The sequence below is a fragment of the Stegostoma tigrinum genome, chromosome 45 (assembly GCF_030684315.1).
Source record: "Stegostoma tigrinum isolate sSteTig4 chromosome 45, sSteTig4.hap1, whole genome shotgun sequence".
Lineage (NCBI taxonomy): Eukaryota > Metazoa > Chordata > Chondrichthyes > Orectolobiformes > Stegostomatidae > Stegostoma > Stegostoma tigrinum.
In genome coordinates, this window is record NC_081398.1 from 15,491,756 (window position 1) to 15,515,810 (window position 24,055).

Consider the following 24,055-nt stretch of genomic DNA (forward strand, 5'->3'; position numbering starts at 1 on the left):
AAGAACTGGGCTGGTTTTGGGATGCACTGGGGGAAGGGGGGATTTTGAAGCTTGTGAAGTCCACATTGATACCATTGGGCTGCAGAGTTCCCAAGCAGAATATGAGTTGCTGTTCCTGCAACCTTCGGGTGGCATCATTGTGGCACTGCAGGAGGCCCATGATGGACGTGCCGTCTAAGGAATGGGAGGGGGAGTTAAAATGGTCCACGACTGGGAGTTGCAGTTGTTTATTGCGAACGGAGCGGAGGTGTTCTGCAAAGCACTCCCCAAGCCTCCGCGTGGTTTCCCCAATGTAGAGGAAGCCACACCGGGTACAATGGATACAGTATACCACGTTGGCAGATGTGCAGGTGAACATCTGCTTAATATGGAAAGTCATCTTGGGGCCTGGGATGGGGGTGAGGGAGGAGGCGTGGGGGCAAGTGTAGCACTTCCTGCGGTTGCAGGGGAAGGTGCCGGGTGTGGTGGGGTTGGCGGGGAGTGTGGAGCGGACAAGGGAGTCATGGAGAGAGTGGTCTCTCTGGAAGACAGACAGGGTGGGGACGGAAAAATGGCTTGGCTGGTGGGGTCGGATTGTAGATGGCGAAAGTGTCGGAGGATGATGTGTTGTATCCGGAGGTTGGTGGGGTGCTGTGTGAGAACGAGGGAGATCCTCTTGGGGCGGTTGTGGCAGGGGCGGGGTGTGAGGGATGTGTTGCGGGAGACGTGGTCAAGGGCGTTCTCTCCGGGGGGGGGACGTTGCGGTCCTTGAAGAACGTGGATGTCTGGGATGTGTGGGAGTGGAATGCCTCATCCTGGGAGCAGATGCGGTGGAGGCGGAGGAATTGGAAATAGGGGATGGAATTTTTGCAGGAGGGTGGGTGGGAGGAGGTGTATTCTAGGTAGCTGTGGGAGTCAGTGGGCTCGAAATGGACATCAGTTTCTAGCTGGTTACCTGAGCTGGAGACTGAGAGGTCCTGGAACCTGAAGGATGTGTTGGAGATGGCCCAGGTGTACTTGAGGTTGGGGTGGAAGGTTTTGGTGAAGTGGATGAACTGTTCGAGCTCCTCTGGGGAGCAAGAGGCGGCACCGATACAGTCATCAATGTACCGGAGGAAGAGGTGGGGTTTGGGGCCTGTGTAGGTGCGGAAGAGGGACTGTTCCACGTAACGTACAAAGAGGCAGGCATAGCTGGGGCCCATGCGGGTACCCATGGCCACCCCATTTATCTGTAGGAAGTGGGAGGAATCGAAAGAGAAGTTGTTGAGGGTGAGGATGGGTTCGGCTCGGCGGATGAGGGTGTCAGTGGAGGGGGATTGGTCGGGCCTGCGGGACAGGAAGAAGCAGAGGGCCTTGAGGCCCTCTGCATGAGGAATACAGGTGTATAGGGACTGGATGTCCATGGTGAAAATGTGGTGTTGGGGGCCAGGGAATTGTAAGTTCTGGAGGAGGTGGAGGGCGTGGGTGGTGTCATGGACGTAGGTGGGGAGTTCCTGGACCAAAGGGAAGAAAATGGAGTCCAGAAGGGTGGAGATGAGTTCTGTGGGAGAGGAACAGGCTGAGACAATAGGTCGGCCAGGGCAGGCGGGTTTGTGGATTTTGGGAAGGAGATAGAAACGGGCTGTGCGGGGTTGGGGAACAGTGAGGTTGGAGGCAGTGGGTGGGAGGTCCTCTGCGGTGATGAGGTCATGGATGGTGTTGGAGATGATGGTCTGGTGCTCGGGGGTGGGGTCATGATCCAGGGGGCAGTAGGAGGAGGTGTCGGAGAGTTGGCGTTTGACCTCGGCGATGTAGAGGACAGTGCGCCATACTACCACTGTGCCACCCTTGTCTGCAGGTTTGATGGTGAGGTTGGGGTGGGAGTGGAGGGCTGCCTGTTCTGCAGGGGAGTGGTTGGAGTGGGTGAGAGGGGTGGAGAGGTTGAGGTGGTTGATGCATCGACAGCAGTTGGAGATGAAGAGGTCGAGGGAGGATAGGAGGCCTTGGGATGGTATCCAGGAGGAGGGCTTGTGTTGGGTGCGGGAGAAGGGATCAGTAGAGGGAGGGTTAGGCTCACGGTTAGAGAAGTAAGCGTGGAGGCAAAGGCGGCGGAAAAACTGCTGGATATTGGGGAAACCCAGCGGAGGCTTGGGGGCCGCTTTGCAGAACACCTCCGCTCGGTTTGCAATAAACAACTGCACCTCCCAGTCGCGAACCATTTCAACTCCCCCTCCCATTCCTCAGACAACTTGTCCATCATGGGCCTCCTGCAGTGCCACAATGATGCCACCCGAAGGTTGCAGGAACAGCAACTCATATTCCGCTTGGGAACCCTGCAGCCCAATGGTATCAATGTGGACCTCACAAGCTTCAAAATCCCCCCTTCCCCCAATGCATCCCAAAACCAGCCCAGTTCTTCCCCTCCCCCCACCGCATCACAAAACCAGCCCAGCTCGTCCCCTCCCCCCACTGCATCCCAAAACCAGCCCAGCTTGTCTCTGCTTCCCTAACCTGTTCTTCCTCTCACCCATCCCTTCCTCCCACCTCAAGCCGCACCTCCATTTCCTACCTACTACCTCATCCTGCCTCCTTGACCTGTCCATCCTCACTGGACTGACCTATCCCCTCCCCACCTCCCCACCTGTACTCTCCTCTCCACCTATCTTCTTTTCTCTCCATTTTCGGTCCGCCTCCCCCTCTCCACCTATTTATTCCAGAACCCTGTTCCCATCCCCCTCTCTGATGAAGGGTCTAGGCCCAAAATGTCAGCTTTTGTGCTCCTGAGATGCTGCTTGGCCTGCTGTGTTCATCCAGCTTCAGACTTTGTTACAAAGAATTCTATTAAGTTGGTAAGACATGACCTTCCCTACACAAAACCGTGTTGTCTATCACTGATAAGCCTATTTTCTTCCAAATGGGAATAAATCCTATCCCTCGGTATCTTCTCCAGCAGGTTCCCTACCACTGACACTCACTGGTCGATTATTACCTGGATTATCCCTGCAACCCTTCTTAAACAAAGGGACAACATTAGCAATTTTCCAGTACTCCGGGACCTCACCCGTGTTTAAGCATGCTGCAAAAATATCTGTTAAGGCCCTGGCTATTTCCTCTCTCGTTTCCCTCAATAACCTGGGATAGATCCCATCCAGACCTGGGGACTTGTCCACCTTAATGCCTTTTAGGATACCCAACACTTCATCCCTCCTTATGCCAACTTGACCTAGAGTAATCAAACATCTGTCCCTAACCTCCTCATCTGTCATGTCCCTCTCCTTGGTGAATACCAATGCAAAGTACTCATTAAGGATGTCACCCATTTTCTCTGACTCGACGCATAACTTTCCTTCTTTGTCCTTAAGTGGGCCAATCCTTTCTCTAGTTACCCTGTTGCTCATTATATATGAATAAAAGTCTTTGGGATTTTCCTTAACCATGTTTGCTAAATGCAGTGAGGATCAAATATTCTAAAAGTTGTTTCACAGGAAGTAAAGTAAATTTAACACACCCCAGATGGGACTCGAACCCACAATCCCTGGCTTAGGAGGCCAGTGCCTTATGCATTAGGCCACTGGGGCTATATGTATAAAAGGGCCTTGCGATTTTCCTTAATCCTGTTGGCCAAAGACTTGTCATGATTCCTTTAAGCCCTCCTGAGTCCTTGCTTAAGTTTCATTTGATTTTCCTTGTATTCCACCCTTGCTTCGTGTATTCCCCATCTCCTAGCCTTGCTAAATGCTTCTTTTCTCTTTTTGATTCTTCTTACAGTATCTCTTCATTCTCCAAGGTTCCCTAAACTTGCCATACTTATCCTTCATCCTTAAAGGAACATGCCAGCCCTGAGTTCCCACCAACTTACTCTTGAAAGCCTTCCACATACCATATGTTGATTTGCCCTCAAACATCTTCCTCCAATCTACAAACTTCAGTTCCTGCCTAATATTGTTGTAATTAGGGGGCCTTGTTCTCAAACACCCTTTTCCTCTGGCAGCTTAAGGCTGTGCTACCACTCTGAAATTGAATTGAATTAATTTGAATTGAATTGAAATGAATTGAATCCAAAGTGGTGGTTTAGTAACAGGAAATATATGGTAATGGCCAATGGCTGCCTTTCCAAATGGAAAGCTGTTTCAATGGTGTTCTACACGACTCAGTGTTGGGACCGCTGCTGTTTGTTAAATACATTAATGATTTAGACTAGAATGTGGGGGGCACAGCTGGGAAATTTGCAAACAACACAAACAGTGGCAGTGTACCAAATAATACATAGGGTAGCTGTAAGCTCCAAAATTATATAGATGGGTTGGTTGAGTGGACAGGAAAGTAGCAGATGTAGTTCAACTTTGATAAGTATGAGGTAATGCAACAGTAAAAGAGAATACACAATAAATGAGAGTATACTGAGAGAGTTAGATGAAGTGAGAGATTTTAGTTTGCGTGTGCAGATAGCAGTGCAGGTAGATAAGGTTGTAAAGAAGGCATATGGAATGTTCGCCATTGCCAAAGTGGGGATATAAGGACAAAACTGTATAAGACACAGGTGAAACCTCAGTTGGAGTATTGTGTGCAATTCTGGTCACAGGAAGGATGTAATAGCTATAGAGAAAGTGCAGAGAAGATTAATAGAACGTTGCCAGATCTGGGAATTGTAGCTACAAAGAGACACTGGAGAGGTTGGGGTTGTTTTCCTTGGAACAGAGAAGGCTGAGGTACTGACATTTTGAGGTGTAGAGATAGAGTGGACAGGAGGAACCTGTTTGCTTTGGCAGAGAATTCAAAAACCATGTTTCACAGACTCAAGCTCCCTCAAAGTTGCCACCCAGGTGGATAAGATTGTTAAGAAAGCATATGGTGTTTTGGCTTTCATTAACAGGGGGATCGAGTTTAAGAGTCGCGAGGTTATGCTGCAGCTCTACAAAACCCTGGTGAGACCACACTGGAATATTGTGTCCAGTTCTGGACGCCCTATTATAGGAAAGATATGGAGGCTTTGGAGAGGATGCAAAGGAGGTTTACCAGGTTGAGGAGGTTGACTGAGCTCGGACTTTTCTCTCTGGAGAGAAGGAGGAAGAGAGGTGACCTGATCGAGGTGTACAAGGTAATGAGAAGCATGGATAGAGTCGTTAGCCAGAGACTTTTCCCCAGGGCAGGATTGACTGCCACGAGGGGTCATAGTTTTAAGGTGTTAGGAGGAAGGTATACAGGAGACATCAGAGGGAGGTTCTTCACCCAGAGATTTGTGAGCGCATGGAATAGTTTACCAGTGGTAGTCGTGGAATCGGAGTCATTAGTGACATTTAAGCGACTGCTGGACATGCACATGGACAGCAGTGAATTGAGGGGAATGTAGTTTAGGTTATTTTAATTTTGGATTAGGATTATTCCACGGCACAACATCGTGGGCCGAAGGGCCCGTACTGTACTGTACTTTTCTATGTTCTATGTTCTCTACGTTCTAAGGTCAGTCGCAGCAAGATTAAATGGCACATGAGGAAAAATATTTTAATGCAGAGCGTCTGGAATTCTCTGCCTGAGTTGGTGGTGGAGGCATAGACCCCAAAACTCTATCAAAAAGTATCTGAATATGCATCTTATGTGCTGTAAACTGCAGGGCTATGGGCGATGTGCAGAAGATGGGATTAGAAAATCCATATGGATGTCTTTGTGTTGGCATAAACAATAGACCTTTTCTGTGCTGTTTCACTTTTATCTTTCAGTTTACTTTCAGTTTAAAGCAGTAGAGCAAGCTTTACCCTGCATGTTAACTTTATGTGGTCTGTATCCTGTGAGTGTTTGGTGGGACAGTGTGTGGAGTTGGTTTTACTTCCTATTTAAAAGTGTAGAGGGAGGTTTACTCTGTAACAAACCCTGTGCTCTCCCTGTCCTGAGACTGTTTCATGGGGGACATTCTTGGGGGAAGATTTACGCAGTAGTTAATCCCATACTATACCTGTCCTAAGAGTGTTTGATGAAGACAATAAAGAGGCAGCTTTACTTTCAGTTTAAAAGAGCAGTGTGGCCTTGTTGCTGCTTCTGACTCAGTGCTATTTGTGTCTTGGGAGTGCTTGACGGAGATGGTATTGAACGGAGCTTTATTTTATGTTTGCTTTTAGGTTAAAAGAGTAAGGAGAGCTTTACTCTGTATTTAACCTCGTGCTGTCCCTGTCCCGGGAGTGTTCGATGGGGACAGGGTGAACCTTCCATTTACTTTCAGTTTAAAAGAGAAGAGGGTACTTTACTGCACATCTGCCAATGTGGTATACTGCATCCACTGTACCCGGTGCGGCATCCTCTACATTGGGGAAACCAAGCGGAGGCTTGGGGACCGCTTTGCAGAACACCTCCGCTCAGTTCGCAAAAAACAACTGCACCTCCCAGTCACAAACCATTTCCACTCCCCCTCCCATTCTCTTGATGACATGTCCATCATGGGCCTCCTGCACTGCCACAATGATGCCACCCGAAGGTTGCAGGAACAGCAACTCATATTCCGCCTGGGAACCCTGCAGCCATATGGTATCAATGTGGACTTCACCAGTTTCAAAATCTCCCCTTCCCCTACTGCATCCCTCAACCAGCCCAGTTCGTCCCCTCCCCCCACTGCACCACACAACCAGCCCAGCTCTTCCCCCCCACCCACTGCATCCCAAAACCAGTCCAACCTGTCTCTGCCTCCCTAACCGGTTCTTCCTCTCACCCATCCCTTCCTCCCACCCCTAGCCGCACCCCCCACTACCTACTAACCTCATCCCACCTCCTTGACCTGTCCGTCTTCCCTGGACTGACCTATCCCCTCCCTACCTCCCCACCTACACTCTCTCCACCTATCTTCTTTACTCTCCATCTTCGGTCCGCCTCCCCCTCTCTCCCTATTTATTCCAGTTCCCTCCCCCCATCCCCCTCTCTGATGAAGGGTCTAGGCCCGAAACGTCAGCTTTTGTGCTCCTGAGATGCTGCTTGGCCTGCTGTGTTCATCCAGCCTCACATTTTATTATCAGGGTACTTTACTTTCAGTTTACCTTCTGTTTAAAAGAGTAAAGGTAGCTTTATTATGTCTATCACCCTGTGCTGTCCCTGTCGTGGGAGTGTGAGATGGGGAGACTGTAGAAGAAACTTCACTTTCAGTTTAAAATAGCAGAGATACAGCGATTGTAACGAGGTCAGCCCGGTGAACCTCATAGGATATGTTCTGAAGAAGGGCCACCTGACCCAAAGCGTTAACTCTGATTATTTCCACAAATGCTGTGAGACATGCTGAGCTTTTCCAGAAATTTCTAGTTTTGTTTCTTATACAATATGAGGTCACTAACTGGGCTCTTAACCTGGTCCGATCAAGTATCCCTGATACTCCCCTAAATAGGGGTTTCAGAGTTCTGTTTACTCTGAGAGCTGGCTCTGTGGGAGGCAGTTCAGTGTCAAAGACTCTGTGCGTGTAAATAAAGGGTTTCCTGATGACAGGATTCAGGCCTTTTGTGGAGTTATTTCAAGATCGAGCTTTATCCTGCAGTGTGCTGAGCCTGTCCTGGGAGTATTTGATGAGTATAAAAGACGTTTTTACTTTGTTTCTAACCCCATGATGTACCAGTCTTGGGAGTGTTTAATGGGGACAGTGTGGCGTGATCGTCACTATGTATCTAACTCTGTGCTGTACCTGTCCCTGGAGATTTAATGTGGACTGTTGTACAGAGCTTTACTTTCAGTTTAAAAGAGTAGACTCTCATTGTAAAATAGCAAAGAAAGCCTTACTTTGTCTAGCCCCATGCTGTAACAATCCTGGGAGTATTTGAGGGGTACAGTGTAGAGTTTCACTTTAAGTTTAAAAGAGTAGAGGTAACTTTACCCTGTATCTAACCCTGATCTGTCCCTGTCCTGGGAACTTTTGATGCGGACAGTGCAGATGGTGCTTTACTCTGCATCAAGCCTTGTGCTGTATTTGTTCTGAGAGTTTTAATGTGTGGAAGATGCTTTACTTTCAGTTTTAAAAAGTGGAGAGAGCTTTAGTTTCATTTTAAAATAGCTGAGGGAGCTTTATTCTGTATTGAACTGGGTGCTGTCCTTGAGCGAGTCTGGGCCCCACATCCTGATCATTGGTGATAGACTGTTAGAAATGCGGATCCTTCCAAATGAATCAAACAATAACCTATTCCAAGATATTACTACGCATCTCTGGAGCAGGTGGGACTTGAACCAGGTCTGCTAATCTCAATGTAGACACAATATTACTGTGCCACAAAATACCCCAATTCTCTTCAACACAATGAGTAATGAACTGTGATCAGAGATAATGGGAACTGCAGATGCTGGAGAATCTGAGATAACAAAGAGTGGAGCTGGTTGAACACAGCAGGCCAAGCAGCATGATAGAAGCAGGAAAGCTGACGTTTCGGGCGTAGACCCTTCTTCAGAAATGGGGGAGGGGCAGGGGGTTCTGAAATAAATAGGGAGAGAAGGGGAGGTGGACAGAAGATGGATACAGGAGACGATAGGTGAAGAGGAGACTGACAGGTCAAAGAGGCAGGGATGGAGCCAGTAAAGGTGAGCGCAGATGGGGAGTTAGGGAGAAGATAGGTCAGTCCAGGGAGGGTGGACAGGTCAAGGGGGCGGGATAAGGTCAGTAGATAGGAGGAGGGGATGGGGATTGAGTAAGAGGAGGGAATAGGTGGGAGGAGGGACAGGTTAGGGAGGTGGGGATGAGCTGGGCTGGTTTTGGGATGCGGTAGGGGGAGGCGAGCTGTCCTGCTCCTAAGATGCTGCTTGGCCTGCTGCGTTCATCCAGCTCCACACCTTGTCATTATCAGAGAATATAGAGAAATGGGGCTCTGACTGATAGGATGTGATAAGGGTGTCTCACAGAGATCATTTTTTATGCATTCATGGGATACAGGCACAGCTGATTGTAATCCCTAATGCAGGGACCTCAACGTTTTACAACTCACAGAAAAGGTTCTGATGGCAGGAGAAAGGTATGGGGCTAACTTTGCAGATAACACCAACATATAGGGGGAAGTATGTTGTGAAGAGGGCAGAAGCAGATTGCAGATATAAAAACAGTCAAGTCGGTAGCAAAATCTTGGCAGATTGCAGATTTAAATTTGCCAGAGTCCTACCAGACTTCAGGCTGCTGTCTAATGAGAGATATGACTGGTGATGGTTTAACTTGAATAACAGCACAGAGAGGTTGAGAAGGGAAGTATTCCACTGGTGCAGAACTGAACTCACACTGCAAGCATCACTGTATCAGAGACCCAGCAAGCTGAGCTAGCCGAGCCCTAGGTTGCAGATAAGTGGGAGGGTGAACTATGAGGAGAATGCAGAGCTGCTTCAGTGTGATTTGGACAAGTTGAGTGAGTCGGTAAACACAGGAAGACATATTCTTGTTTGGATGATGATAGATTGTTAAGGGGAGAGGTTCAAAGAGACCTGGGTGTCCTGGTAGTTCTTACAACTTAAAGGATAAAAAGGTACGGGGAGAAAGCAGGAACAGGGGACTGATTTTAATGATCAGCAATAATAATGCTGAATAGCGGAGCCAGCCCAAAGGCTGAGTGGCCTACCCCTGCTCCTTTCTATGTCTCTAGATGGAGCATAATGCAGGAAACGTGAAGTTGTTCATTTTGGCAGGAAGAATTTAAAAAGCTGAGTATTTTTTAAATGGAGAATTAATTTAGAATTAATCACCTTATTTAAAGGAGGATGGAAATGCATGGGAGGCATTTCAGAGGAGGTTTACTAAATTGATACCTAGAATGAGTGGCTTGTCTCATGAGGAACAGTTGGACAGACTGAATATGTTTCCACTACAGTTTAGAACAGTAAGGGTAAGAAGGTCGAAGGGTGTAAGATCCCGAATGATCTTGATGAGGTGGACGCGGGAAGGATGTTTCCTCTTGTGGGTCAGTCCAAATGTCTGGCTCAAAAAGCAGGAATATGACTGCTGTGCCACCAGAGCCCCTAAAAATCCAGCTTTTGCTCAAGTTACTTTCAAATCATTCTGTTCTGAGGTGCTATTACACACCTCTGGAACAGTGGGACTTGAGCCCCGGTGTCCTGGTCCAAAGGTAGCGATACTACCTACAGCAGCACAAGACTATGAAAGACCAAACAGTTCCACAGTTCATTGCTCTTCATCAGAGAGGGGGAATGGGGACAGGGTTCTGAAATAAATAGGAGAGAGGGGGAGGCAGACCGAAGATGGATAGAGGAGACGATAGGTGGAGAGGAGAGTATAGGTGGGGAGGTAGGGAGGGGATAGGTCAGTCCGGGGAGGACGGACAGGTCCATTATCTCTGAGTTCATCCAGATTCACACTTTGGTATCTCAGATTCTCCAGCATCTGCAGTTCCCATTATCTCTGACTCTTTGACCTGTCTGTCCTCCCCGGACTGATCTATGCCCTTCCTACTTCCCCACCTATACTCTCCTCTCCACCTATCTTCTCCTCTATCTATCTTCGGTCTGCCTCCCCCCCTCCCTAATTATTTCTGAACCCTCTCCCCATGCCCCTCTCTGATGAAGGGTCTCAGCCCAAAACTTCAGCTTTTGTGCTCAACGCATCATCCTCCGACACTTCCGCCATCCACAATCTGACCCCACCACCCAAGACATTTTTCCATCCCCACCCTTGTCTGCCTTCCAGAGAGACCACTCTCTCCATGACTCCCTTGTCCGCTCCACACTCCCCTCCAACCCCACCACACCCAGCACCTTCCCCTGCAACTGCAGGAAGTGCTACACTTGCCCCCACACCTCCTCCCTCACTCTCATCCCAGGCCCCAAGATGACTTTCCATATTAAGCAGATGTTCACCTGCACATCTGCCATTGTGGTATACTCCATCCACTGCACCCGGTGTGGCTTCCTCTACATTGGGGAAACCAAGCGGAGGTTTGGGGACTGCTTTGCAGAACACCTCGCTCGGTTCACAATAAACAACTGCACTTCACAGTCGTGGACCATTTTAACTCCCCCACCCATTCCTTAGTGGACATGTCCATCATGGGCCTCCTGCAGTACCACAATGATGCCACCCGAAGGTTGCAGGAACAGCAACTCATATTCTGCTTGGGAACCCTGCAGCCCAATGGTATCAATGTGGACTTCACAAGCTTCAAAATCTCCCCTTCCCCCACTGCATCCCAAAACCAGCCCAGCTCATCTCCTCCCCCCACTGCATCCCAAAACCAGCCCAGCTCGTCCCCGCCTCCTAACCTGTTCTTCCTCTCACCTATCCCCTCCTCCCACCCCAAGCCGCACCTCCATTTCCAACCTACTACCTCATCCCACCTCCTTGACCTGTCCGTCCTCCCTAGACTGACGTATCCCCTCCCTACCTCCCCACCTATACTCTCCTCTCCACCTATCTGCTTTTCTCTCCATCTTCAGTCCGCCTCCCCCCTCTCCCTATTTATTTCAGAACCCTCTCCCCATCCCCCTCTCTGATGAAGGGACTAGGCCCGAAACGTCACCTTTTGTGCTCCTGAGATGCTGTTTGGCCTGCTGTGTTCATCCAGCTTCACACTTTGTTATCTTGGCTCTGAGATCATATTTATTTAATTAAGTATAAACCTCGTAAACATCTCCCTACCTCAAGCATGCTGTCAATCATTCTGAAACTAGGGTCCTAATTTTGTGTAAATGAAATTGAGAGTTTGACGGGCAAGTTGGCTCAGGTGGATTATGAAAATACACTAAAAAATTTGACATTTAATTGTGCAATAACTAGAAATAAAAGAACTACTACAGGATCTGCAACAGATGTGCATTCCTTTACGACACACAACGCAAAAGGAAAGGTAAAGAAACCCTGGTTAACAAAAGGACATAAAGGTTGCATTATATCAAAGGAAGTGACTTATAAAGATTCCAGAAATAGTGGTACACCTGAGAATTGGAAGTAATTTAGTATCCAAAATAGGAGGCTCAAGAAACTGGTCAGGACAAAGAAACAAGTGAGAAATGTAAAAGTAGATTGTAGAATCATAGAACGCCTGTAGTGTGAAAACAATCCATGCCAACTCTCTAAAAAGCATCCCATCCAGATTTACCCCCTACCCTACCCCTATAACCCTGCATTTCCCATGGCTAATCCACCTAACCTACACATCTTTGGATTGTGGGAGGAAACCTTGGACTGTGTCCAATTTTGGGCCCCACACCTCAGGAAGGACATACTAGCCCTGGAGCGTGTCCAGCGGAGATTCACACGGATGATCCCTGGAATGGTAGGTTTAACGTATGGTGAACGGCTAAGGATCCTGGGATTGTACTCATTAGAGTTTAGAAGGTTGAGGGGAGATCTAATAGAAACTTACAAGATAATGTATGCTTTAGAAGGGGTGGACACTAGGAAGTTGTTTCCGTTAGGCGGGGAGACTAGGACCCGTGGGCACAGCCTTAAAATTAGAGGGGGTAAATTTAGAACTGAAATGAGATGACATTTCTTCAGCCAGAGAGTGGTGGGCTTGTGGAATTCATTGCCGCAGAGTGCAGTGGAGGCTGGGACGTTGGATGCCTTCAAGGCACAGATCGACAAATTCTTGATCTCAAAAGGAATCAAGGGCTATGGGGAGAGTGCAGGGAAGTGGTGTTGAAATGCCCATCAGCCATGATTTAAATGGCGGAGTCGACTTGATCGGCCGAATGGCCTTACTTCCACTCCTATGTCTTATGGTCTTATGGTCTAAACTGGAGCACCCAGAGGAAACCCATGCAGACACAAGGACAATGTGCAAACTCCACAGAGACAATTGCCTGAGGCTGGAACTGAACCCGGGTCCCTGGCGCTGTGAGCCACCATGCAACCCTGTCAATGATTGTTAAGGCTTCTACCAACAAGTAAAAAAGGTAAAAAATGAGCAAGGATAAATATAGACACTTCACAAGATGGGACAGGAGAATTTATAGTGGAGAACAGAGAAATGGTGGGGTAACTAATCAGTCACCTTGCTTCTGACTTTATGGAAGAAGGTACAGAAAATCTCTCAGAAGTACTTGTCTAACGGGCGATTAAATGAAGTTAGTGTTGGTGAAGAGGTAGCACGTGAACCAGGAAAATATTATGAAGGGCATTGATAGGGTAGATATTAAGAAGTTTTTCTACTTGGTGGAAATGTCAATGACTAGGAGCATAGAATTAAGGTAAGGGGCAGGAAGTTTGAAAGAGATATGAAGAAAATTGTTTTCACCTAAAGGGTAGTGCAAATCTAGAGCTTGCTGCGTGTAAAGTTGGTAAAGACAGAAATCCTCATAGCATTGAAGATATATTTAGGTAGACACTTTCAATGCTCAGGCACACAGCATTCTGGTTGAAATGCTAGAAAGTGGGATTAGATAGTTAGGAGTGATAATGGGAACTGCAGATGCTGGAGAATCCAAGATAATAAAATGTGAGGCTGGATGAACACAGCAGGCCCAGCAGCATCTCAGGAGCATAAAAGCTGACGTTTCGAGCTCTCTGATGAAGGGTCTAGGCCCGAAACGTCAGCTTTTATGCTCCTGAGATGCTATTGGGCCTGCTGTGTTCATCCAGCCTCACATTTTATTATCTTAGATAGTTAGGAGTTTGTTTTTGACTGTTGCAGACTCAGTGGGCCGAATGACCTTTTTCTGTGCTGCAGATCTCTGACTTTATTAGCTTCTTCCCACTGTTGAAGGAAGTAGAAATAGAGACAGTGGGGGCATTGGCGGTTATCTTTCAGAATTCTGCAGATTATGGAAAGTTCCTGCTGACTGTAAGGGAGCAAGTATAACTCTACAATTTAAGAAGGGAGACAGTAGGAAGTGTAGAATTACAGCTTAACATTGTCAGCAAATTGTTAGAATCTATTATTATAAAGGACGTGATAAATGCATTTAAGAATGAATGTCAAAATTGGGCAGAACAAACCTGACTTAAAGGCCTAGGTACCTGAAGAAACTAAACAGAACTTTAAATGATGTTCTTCTGAGAGATTTGGGGTAAGTCAATAAGAGATAGAGTGAGGGATGGATGACTGACAGAGAGAGTAACTGAAGGAATGAGTGAGAGGGCAGGGAGGAAATGAGAGAGAGCGGGAGTGAGACGAATGAGAAAGCAAGAGAGACAGAGGAGAAGGAAGTGGAAAGAGGGAGAGAGGGATATTGAGAGGCAGGGAAACTGAGAGAGAGAGAGGCAGGGAGAGATAGTTGTGAGAGGGAGAGTTGCAGAGGCAAGCGAGGCTGAGAGAGACACAAAAAGATGGGGACAGATAGTGAGAGACAGCAAGAAAGAAATATACTAGGGACAAGGAGCAAGAAAGAGAGACAGAGAAAAGAAGAGAGATATGAGAGACGGAGAGGAAGATAGACAGGGAGGAAAAGCTACAGAGATACAGAGAGTGAGGTAAGACATGCCCAAATGATCATAAGACATAGGAGCAAAACCAGGCCATTCAGCTCATGGTGCCTGCTCCGCTATTCAATGAAATCATGGCAACTCAGTCTTAAAATGATGACTTGTGTCCTCTGGTCCAATACTCTCCCACAAAGGAAAGCAACACACGAGCATAAGAAATAGAAGCAAGAGTAGGTCTTTTGGCCCATCAAGCCTGTTCAGCTGTTCATAAGATCATGGCTGATCTTTTTGTGCAGTCAGCTCCAATTACCCACCTGCTCACCATAACCGTTAATTCCAAAATCTGTCTTTGCCTTAAAAACATTCAATGAGGTAGCTTCAACTGCTTCACTGGTGGGGAGTTCCATAGATTCACAACCCTTTGGGTGAAGAAGTTCTTCCTCAACTCAGTCCTAAATATGCTCCCCCTTATTTTGAGCCTTTGTCCCCTGTACTAGTTTCACTCACCAGCGGAAACCACCTCCCATGAGGGGCATAGGTAAGGTAAATAGCAAATGTCTTTTTCCTAGGGTGGGGAGTTCAAAACTAGGAGACATTTTTAAGGTGAGAGGAGAAAGATTTAAAAGAGACCCAAGTAGCACCTTTTTCACACAGAGGGTAGTTCATATGTGTAATAAACTGCCAGAGGAAGTGGTGGATGCAGGTACAGTTATAACATTTAAAACATATTTGGATAGGTACATGACTAGGAAAGATTTAGAGGGATGTAGGCTACATGCAGGTAAAACGGACAAATTTAGTTTGGGAAACTTGTTCGGCATGGATAAGTTGGACCGAAGTATCTGTTTTCCATGCAGTTTGACTCTGTGTGAGATCGTACATGTTCGTAGGGAAAAGTGGAAAAGCCATTTATGACTGGTAAGGTGAGTTCACCTGTAGTAGCTGAAAGGGGTCACAAGGTACATCATCGCTCAAAGTTGGCAAAGTCTTCGGAAAGTAAACTAAACTGTGCAGTTGATTTGTAGAAGACTCAAATTGAAGTCAGGAATGAAAACAGAAAAAGCTGAAGAAACTCAGCGGGCTTGGTGGCGTCAGTGGAGAGAAAGCAGATAACAACTTCAGGTCTTCAAACGTTCTGGAGGAAGGTTTCCAGACCCGAAGATGTTTAACCCTGCTTTCTCTCCACAGATGCTGCCAGACCTACTGGGTTTCTTTAGCAATATCTGGTTTTGTTTCAGATTCCAGCATCCACAGTTTGTTTTATTGAAAAGTCAAGAGTTGTACTGAACCTATATCAAACTTAGAGCACTATTATAATACTGTGTGCACATTGGATCGCTGTATTAGAGACACATTGGGAAGGGTGTTGAAAAGTTTGTAAGGATCATGCCAGAATGTATATATCTCAAAAATGCATTCAGTGGATGGGGGCATCACTGGCGAGGCCAGCATTTCTCCCCCATCTCTAGTTGTCTCTTGAGCAGGTGGTGGTGAGCTGCTTTCTTGAACCACTACAGTCCATGTGCAACTAAGGATGGGGAATATCGACCAGCCAGCTATAACCATGTCCCACAAGTGAATAAAAAATGACCCACAAGGCTGTTAGGGATGGAGTTTCAGGTTTTTTGACCCAGAGACAGTGTTATTCTGATGGTGAGGTTAAATGAAAAAAAACCCTGATATTCACTTTATAAGTAATAAGTAGACAGTGAATAAATGAACAGAACACTAACAAATTGAACAATTCTTCCCCAACTCCTAACTATTTCTTAATTGAACAAAATTCTACTGGTATGCTATTCCAATAAATGCAAGTCCCACTGATATAAACCAAGTAGTAAGAAAAGAAATTTAAAACTTAGTCTGTCAAAGTTCCACTGTTTCTGCAGTCATAAATGCCTTTCTTCGGCTGCTCTTGAGTCATATAACGCCTTTCTTCCACTGATGTTCCAGGGATGTTTTCTCTGTAAAAACTCTTAGCCAGAAATGCCATGGGACCTTTTATGGCTAAGGTGGTGCTTTCAAAGAGAGTTTAGTGATTTCTTGTGAGAGCTAGGTATTTATTTCTTAGATTGCGTTTGCTGTAACATTGATTTTTAAAAATCCTCTCCTTATATACCTTGGATGACATAGCAATTTTCTTACAATAACATTGGTTCGAGGTCGTCAAAACCATCAGATTTAAATTCAGTTGGCTTTCAATTGCTAAGTGCTTGGATTAAATTAATTGGCTGATTCCAGCTTGTTGCAAAAACGTCAAAACAAGCCTAAAGTTTCCAATTGATACAGTTTTCAATTTTGGAACCAGCTGTACATCTTCAGCTACATGCAGACTCTTTTTTCTGTATCAATCTCTAAGCTTAGAAAGGCACTTTATCCCTTAAAAGAACCATATACTCCAAGCAACTTTGTAACATAAAGCCATATAATCCCACAACCACTGGATAAGATCTACGCTCTGCAGCCCTACCATATCCAAATGAATGGTTGTGAAAAATTAAACAATGAAGAGGTGGTAGAAGATCTGTAAGTCGATGGGGACATCCAGCACATCAGTGCAGAAGACAAGACTCAAGCATTCGCAACAATCTTCAATTGGAATGCCAAGGGGATGATCCATCATGATTGCCTCCAGTGGTCCCCAGCATCACAGAAACCAATCTTCAGGCACATTCAATTCGTTCCATGTGATGTCAAAAACCTGTTGGAGGTACTAGGTGCTAGAAAGGCTGTGGGCCCTGACAACATTCTGGCAATAGGACATTTAGGGGGACAGATAGGAGGTTCTGTGGGGACGAGAGAGACTCATGGTTGGTGTGTTGCCTCCCAGGTGCCAGGCTGCGTGATGTCTCTGATCGTGTTTTCGGGATCCTTAAGGGGGAGGGGGAGCAGCCCCAAGTCGTGGTCCACATTGGCACCAATGACATAGGTGGGAAGAGAGATGGGGATTTAAGGCAGAAATTCAGGGAGCTAGGATGGAAGCTGAGAGCTAGGACGAACAGAGGAGTTGTCTCTGGTTTATTGCCTGTGCCACGTGCTAGTGAGGCGAGGAATAGGGAGAGAGAGGAGTTGAACACATGGCGACAGGGATGGTGCAGGAGGGAGGGTTTTGGATTCTTGGATAATTGGGGCTCTTTCTGGGGTAGATGGGACCTCTACAAGCAAGATGGTCTTCACCTGAACCAGAGGGGTACCGATATCCTTGGGGGGGAGATTTGCTAAGGCTATTCGGGTGGGTTTAAACTAATTCAGCAGGGGAATGGGAACCAAAATTGTGGTTCGACCACAGAAAAGGTTGAGAGTAGGGAGGCCCGAAATAAAGTTTCAGGGACGCAAGATGGCACTGGCAAGCAAGAAGTTGGTTTGAAGTGTGTCTACTTCAATGCCAGGAGCGTCCGGAATAAGGTGGGTGAACGTGCAGCATGGGTTAGTACCTGGGACTTCGATGTTGTGGCCATTTCAGAGACATGGATAGAGCAGGGACAGGAATGGTTGTTGCAGGAAACGGGATTTAGGTGTTTCAGTAAGAACAGAGAAGATGGTTAAAGGAGGGGAGGTGTGGCAATGTTGGTCAAGGACAGTATTACAGTTGCAGAAAGGATGTTTGAGGACTCATCAACTGAGGTAGTATGGGCTGAGGTTAGAAACAGGAAAGGAGAGGTCACCCTGTTGGGAGTTTTCTATAGGCCTCCGAATAGTTCCAGAGATGTGGAGGAAAGGATAGCAAAGATGATTCTCGATAGGAGTGAGAGAGACAGGGTAGTTGTCATGGGGGACTTCAACTTTCCAAATATTGATGAGGAACACTATAGTTCGAGTACTATAGATGGGTCAGTTTTTGTCCAGTATGTGCAAGAGGGCTTCCTGACACAGTATGTAGATAGGGCAACAAGGAGCAAAGCCACATTAGATTTGGTATTGGGTAATGAGCCCGGCCAGGTGTTAGATTTGGAAGTAGGTGAGCACTTTGGTGATAGCGATCACAATATGTGGTGTATACCACTGGGCAAGAGTTATAGCTGGGGGAAATGCAATTACAATGAGATTAGGCAAGATTTAGGGAGCATAGGATGGGGAAGGAAACTGCAGGGGATGGGCACATTAGAAATGTGGAGCTTATTCAAGGAAAAGCTCCTGTGTGTCCTAGATAAGTATGTATCTGTCAGGCAGGGAGGAAGCTGTAGAGTGCGGGAGTCGTGGTTTACGAAGGAGGTGGAATCTCTGGTCAAGAGGAAGAAGAATGCTTATGTTAGGATGAGATGTGAAGGCTCAGGGCGCTTGAGGGCTACGAGGTAGCCAGGAAAGACCTAAAGAGAGAGCTCAGAAGAGCCAGGAGGAGACATGAGAAGTTGTTGGCGGATAGGATCAGGGTAAACCCTAAGGCTTTCTGTAGGTATTTAAGGAATAAAAGAATGACGAAAGTAAGATTAGGGCCAATCAAGGATAGTAGTGGGAAGTTGTGTGTGGAGTCAGAGGAGATAGGGGAAGCACTAAATGAATATTTTTCAACAGTATTCACTCTAGAAAATGACAATGTTGTCGAGGAGAATACTGAGATACAGGCTACTAGACTAGGTGGGATTGAGGTTCACAAGGAAGAGGTATTAGAAATCCGACAGAGGGTGAAGATAGGATGGGATTTATCCTAGGATCCTCTGGGAAGCCAGGGAGGAGATTGCCGAGCCTTTGGCATTGATCTTTAACTCATCTTTGTCTACAGGAATAGTGACTGACGACTGGAGGATAGCAAATGTGGTTCCTGTTCAAGAAGGGGAGTAGAGACAACCCTGGTAATTATAGACCAGTGAGCCTTACCTCAGTTGTTGGTAAAGTGTTAGAAAAGGTTATAAGGGATAGGATTTATAATCATCCAGAAAAGAATAAATTGATTAGGGATAGTCAGCACAGTTTTGTGAAGGGAAGGTCGTGCCTCACAAACCTTATTGAGTTCTTTGAGAAGGTGACCAAACAGGTAGATGAGAGTAAACCGGTTGATGTGGTGTATATGGATTTTAGCAAGGCGTTCGATAAGTTCCCCACAGGAGGCTATTGTACAAAATGCGGAGGAATGGAATTGTGGGAGATTTAGCAGTTTGGATCGGAAATTGGCTGGCTGAAAGTAGACAGAGGGTGGTAGTTGATGGGAAATGTTCATCCTGGAGACCAGTTACTAGTGGTGTACCGCAAGGGTCAGTGTTGGGTCCACTGCTGTTTGTCATTTTTATAAATGACCTGGATGAGGGTGTAGAAGGATGGGTTAGTAAATTTGCAGATGGCACTAAGGTCGGTGGAGTTATGGATAGTGATGAAGGATGCTGTAGGTTGCAGAGAGACATAGATAAGCTGCAGAGCTGGGCTGAGAGGTGGCAAATGGAGTTTAATGCAGACAAGTGTGAGGTGATGCACTTTGGTAGGAGTAACCGGAAGGCAAAGTACTAGGCTAATGGTAAGATTCTTGGTAGTGTAGATGAGCAGAGAGATCTCGGTGTCCATGTACACAGATCCTTGAAAGTTGCCACCCAGGTTGACAGGGCTGTTAAGAAGGCATACAGTGTTTTAGCTTTTATTAATAGAGGGAGTACTGGTTGATAGCGCTGTTACTGACACCTTCCATCACTTAGTAGACTGATTGGGCAACAACTGATCAAGTTGGATTTGGCATACTTTTTAAGTGCAGGACATATTTCCACATTGTTGGGTGGATGCTAATTTTGTGGGAATAGCTGCATTGGAACAGCTTGGCTGGTACTAAGAGGTTGTGGTGAAGCTGTACAAAACTCTGGTGCGGCCGCACTTGGAGGATTGTGTACAGTTCTGGTCACCGCATTATAAGAAGGATGTGGAAGCTTTGGAAAGGGTGCAGAGGAGATTTACTAGGATGTTGCTTGGTATGGAGGGAAGATCTTACGAGGAAAGGCTGAGGGACTTGAGGGTGTTTTCATTAGAGGGAAGAAGGTTGAGCGGTGACTTAATTGAAACATATAAAATAATCAGAGGGTTAGATAGGGTGGATAGAGAAAGCCTCTTTCTAGGATGGTGATGGCGAGCACGAGGCGGCGTTGCTTTAAATTGTGGGGTGAAAGATATAGGACAGATGCCAGAGGCGGTTCTTTACTCAGAGAGTAGTAAGGGAATGGAACGCTTTGCCTGCAACGGTAGTAGATTCGCCAACTTTAGGTACGTTTTAGTCGTCATTGGATAAGCATATGGATGTACATGGAATAGTGTAGGTTAGATGGGCTTCAGATCGGTATGACAGGTCGGCACAACATCGAGGGCCGAAGGGCCTGTACTGTGCTGTAATGTTCTATGTTCAAGACTTATGCTCTAGAACCTAATGCTCCCTCCAGCCAAGCTGTTCCAATGCAGCTATTGCCACAAAATTAGCATCCACCCAACAATGTGGAAATATGTCCTGCACATAAAAAGTATGCCAAATCCAACTTGATCAGTTGTTGCCCAATCAGTCTACTAAGTGATGGAAGGTGTCAGTAACGGCGCTATAAAGCAGCACCTACTCAGCAATAACCTGCTCAGTGATGCCCAGTTTGGGTTCCGCCAGGACCACTCAGTACATTACCTCATTATAGTCTTCATTCAAACATGGACAAAAGAGTTGAGTTCCAAAGGTGAGGTGAGAGGGACAGCCTTTGACATAAAGTACATATTTGACTGAGTGGAGCATCAAGGGGCCCTAGCAAAACTGGGGTTAATGGTTATCAGAGGGAAATCTGTCCACTGGTTGGATTCATACCTGGCACAAAGGAAGATGTTGGAGGTCTGTCATCTCAGCTCCAGAACATCTCTGCAGGAGTTCCTCCAGATCATGTCCTAGGCACCAATTATCTTCAGCCATTTCATCAATGACCTTCCCTCTGTCGTAAAGTCAGAGGTGGGGATGTTTGCCGATGGTTGCACATTCGTGACTCCTCAGATACTAAAACAGAACATGTTTAAATGCAGCAAGATTCAGACAATACCCAGGCTTCTGATGACATGTAAGCGACACGTAACATTCACTCTATCATAATGCCAGGTAATGACCATCTCCAACAATAGAAAATCTAACTAGCAACCCCAGGCACGACATTACCCACACTGAATCCCCTACATCAACATCCTGGGGTTTACCATTGACCAGAAACTCAACTGAACTAGGAATGTAAATACAGTGGATACAAGAGTAGGTTGGAGGTTAGGTATACTGCAGTAAGTAACTCATGTCCTGTCTCCCATCTAAAAGGGACAAGTCAGGAAGTGTGAAGGAATACTCCCACTTGCATGGGCGAGATATGAACAATCAAGAAACTGGACACTATCCAGGTCAAAGTAGCCTGCTTGACTACCACCACATCCACAAACATCCACTCCCTCCACCACTGATGCTCAGTAACCACAGTGTGTACTATCTACAAAATGCACTGCAGTAATTCACCAAGGCTCCTTAGACAACAGCTTCTGAACCATCTAGAAGGACAAGGGCAGCGGGTACATGGGAACAGCAACCCCTGTAAATTCCCCTCCAAGCTATTCACCATCCTGACTTAGAAATATATTGTTTCTTCAATGTCACTAGGTCACAATCCTGGAATTCATATTCCCTAATGGCATTGTGGCTTTAACTTCAGCACATAGACTGCAGTGAGTCAAGAAGGCAGCTCACCATCACCTTAGGAACATAGAAACAACAGTAGGTCATGCTCCACCATTCAATGCAATTGTGGCTGATCAAACACTTCAATGCCTTTTACCCACACCAGCCCCATAACCCTGTAGGCTTTTGAGAATCAGAAATCTATTAATCTCTTTCTTAAACATACCAAAGATAATTTCCACAGCCTTCTATGTAAAAACAAAATTTCCTCATCTTGGACCTAAGTGGCATCCCAGTTATTTCTAAATGTTCTAGACTCCACGACCGGAAGAAACATCTTAGCTGCGTCCACTATGTATATCCCATTAAATATTTTGTGGGGTGAAATGAGATCACCTCCCATTCTTTAAAACCCTCGAAAACACAAGTCAGTTTGCTCATTCTCTCTTCAGAGAACAGTTCCACCATCCCAAGAACAAGTCTGGTGAACCTTCACTGCACTTCCTCTATAGCAGGGATAGGCAACAAATACTGGCCAACCAATAACGCGCACATCCCACACATGAATAAAACAAAATCTTAAAAACTTCACACAATATTCCATGTATGGCCTAACCAAGCTTCTATATAATTGAAGCAAGACTACATTATTCCTGTACTCCAATCCTTTTATGATAAAGGCTAACATTCAGCTAGCCTTTTGAACAGATAGTAACTTAACAACAGGGACCCCTAGGCTCTTTTGTACATCTACACTTCCTGACTTCTCAGCATTGAAGAGATATTCTGCACATCTGCACCTGTACCAAAGTAGATAACCTCACGTTTTCTGCATTATATTCCATCTGCCATGTTGTTAATCAGCTGTCCACTTCCATCTGAAACAGCTTGACATCTTTCGGACAGCCCACTTTTCCATTTATCTTTGTATCTACCTTCTCCAGTGCAGTTAGAGCAATAAATTCTGGCCCAGCCAGTGACACCCATGTCCCAGGAATGAAGATGAAATAAAATGTGAGAAATCAATTTTTTCTGTCTTGACCTAAGAAGTCTGAAGGATAACCTAAGTGAGGTTTTTAAAATGATAAAATGATTTGATAGAGAATGTTTCTCATTGAAGCAAAGAGCATGAAGAAAGGCTGTCAGTCAGACACAGTAATCAAGAAACCCATCAGGACTTCAGGAGAAATGTATTTACCCACACAGTAGCCAGAATGTTGTCCAGTCTCAAAATCATGTTTCTAAGTTGAACATTGTCTTGTGAATTTTGTAAGCAAGGGCATAGTTGGCTACAGTCAGTTCATTGTTTATTGTGAACAGCTGGAAGGACAGACTATTCAGTACGATCCGCTAGTGTTTGGGATGTACAACCTACATATATGGCATCGCACTGACGTTGAAACTCATATGCCACATCACCCATTTGTATAATTGGCTAAATATTCATGCTGAATGTGCAAAGAATTGTGTCAGCAACCAACTTAAGACTGAAAAAAACCTGAAAGAACTGCGGATGCTGTAAATCAGGAACAAAAACACAGTTGCTGGAAAAGCTCAGCAGGTCTGGCAGCATCTGTGAAGGAGAAAACAGATTTAACATTTCGAGTCCGGTGACCCTTCCTCCTCAGAACTGAGGAGATGCTGCCAGACCTACTGAGGTTTTCCAGCAACTTTGTTTTTGTTCGTAATTTAAGACTGAAACTTGGGTTTACAGTGTGATGCACTTGCGTATTGTGGAAGCTACATACATTAACACTTAAAACCTGAATCATTAGTTCTAGTCTTTGCAAACAGCAACAACATGGACATGCATTGCACCCATTTCAACTCAACAACATTAAGTGACAGCCATTTGATGGGTCAGTTCTCAGGGTAATGCCTTTACCAATCAAGATGTGGAGGTGCTGGTATTGGGCTGGGGTGGACAAGGTCAGAAATCACACGACACCAGGTAATAGTCCAACAAGTTTATTTGAAAACACAAGCTTTCAGAGCCTCACTCCTTCTTCAGGTGTTAGTGAGAGAGATGGCATCAGACAGAGAATTTATCAGTAAAAGAACAAAGGGTCGCGCAACTGATGAGCATATATTAAACAAACCTTAGATGCTGTTCAATTTTTAATCAGTTAGACGGTTTTAATTGTTTAAGTAAATCCTCAGATTTCTTTCAAGTCACTGCCCTGAGAGAACTA

General features: G+C 45.9%; 1 protein-coding gene and 1 non-coding gene across 8 annotated transcripts in view; one reads left to right on the forward strand and one right to left on the reverse strand.

The window, feature by feature from the left end:
• The window catches only part of LOC125448620 (neuroligin-1-like), a 404,881-nt gene that overhangs the window by 351,114 nt on the left and 29,712 nt on the right, over positions 1-24,055 (forward strand). The window lies entirely within an intron of this gene.
• On the reverse strand, positions 3,464-3,536 carry trnar-ccu (transfer RNA arginine (anticodon CCU)). The gene has a single exon. It is a non-coding gene; the product is annotated as a tRNA-Arg (tRNA).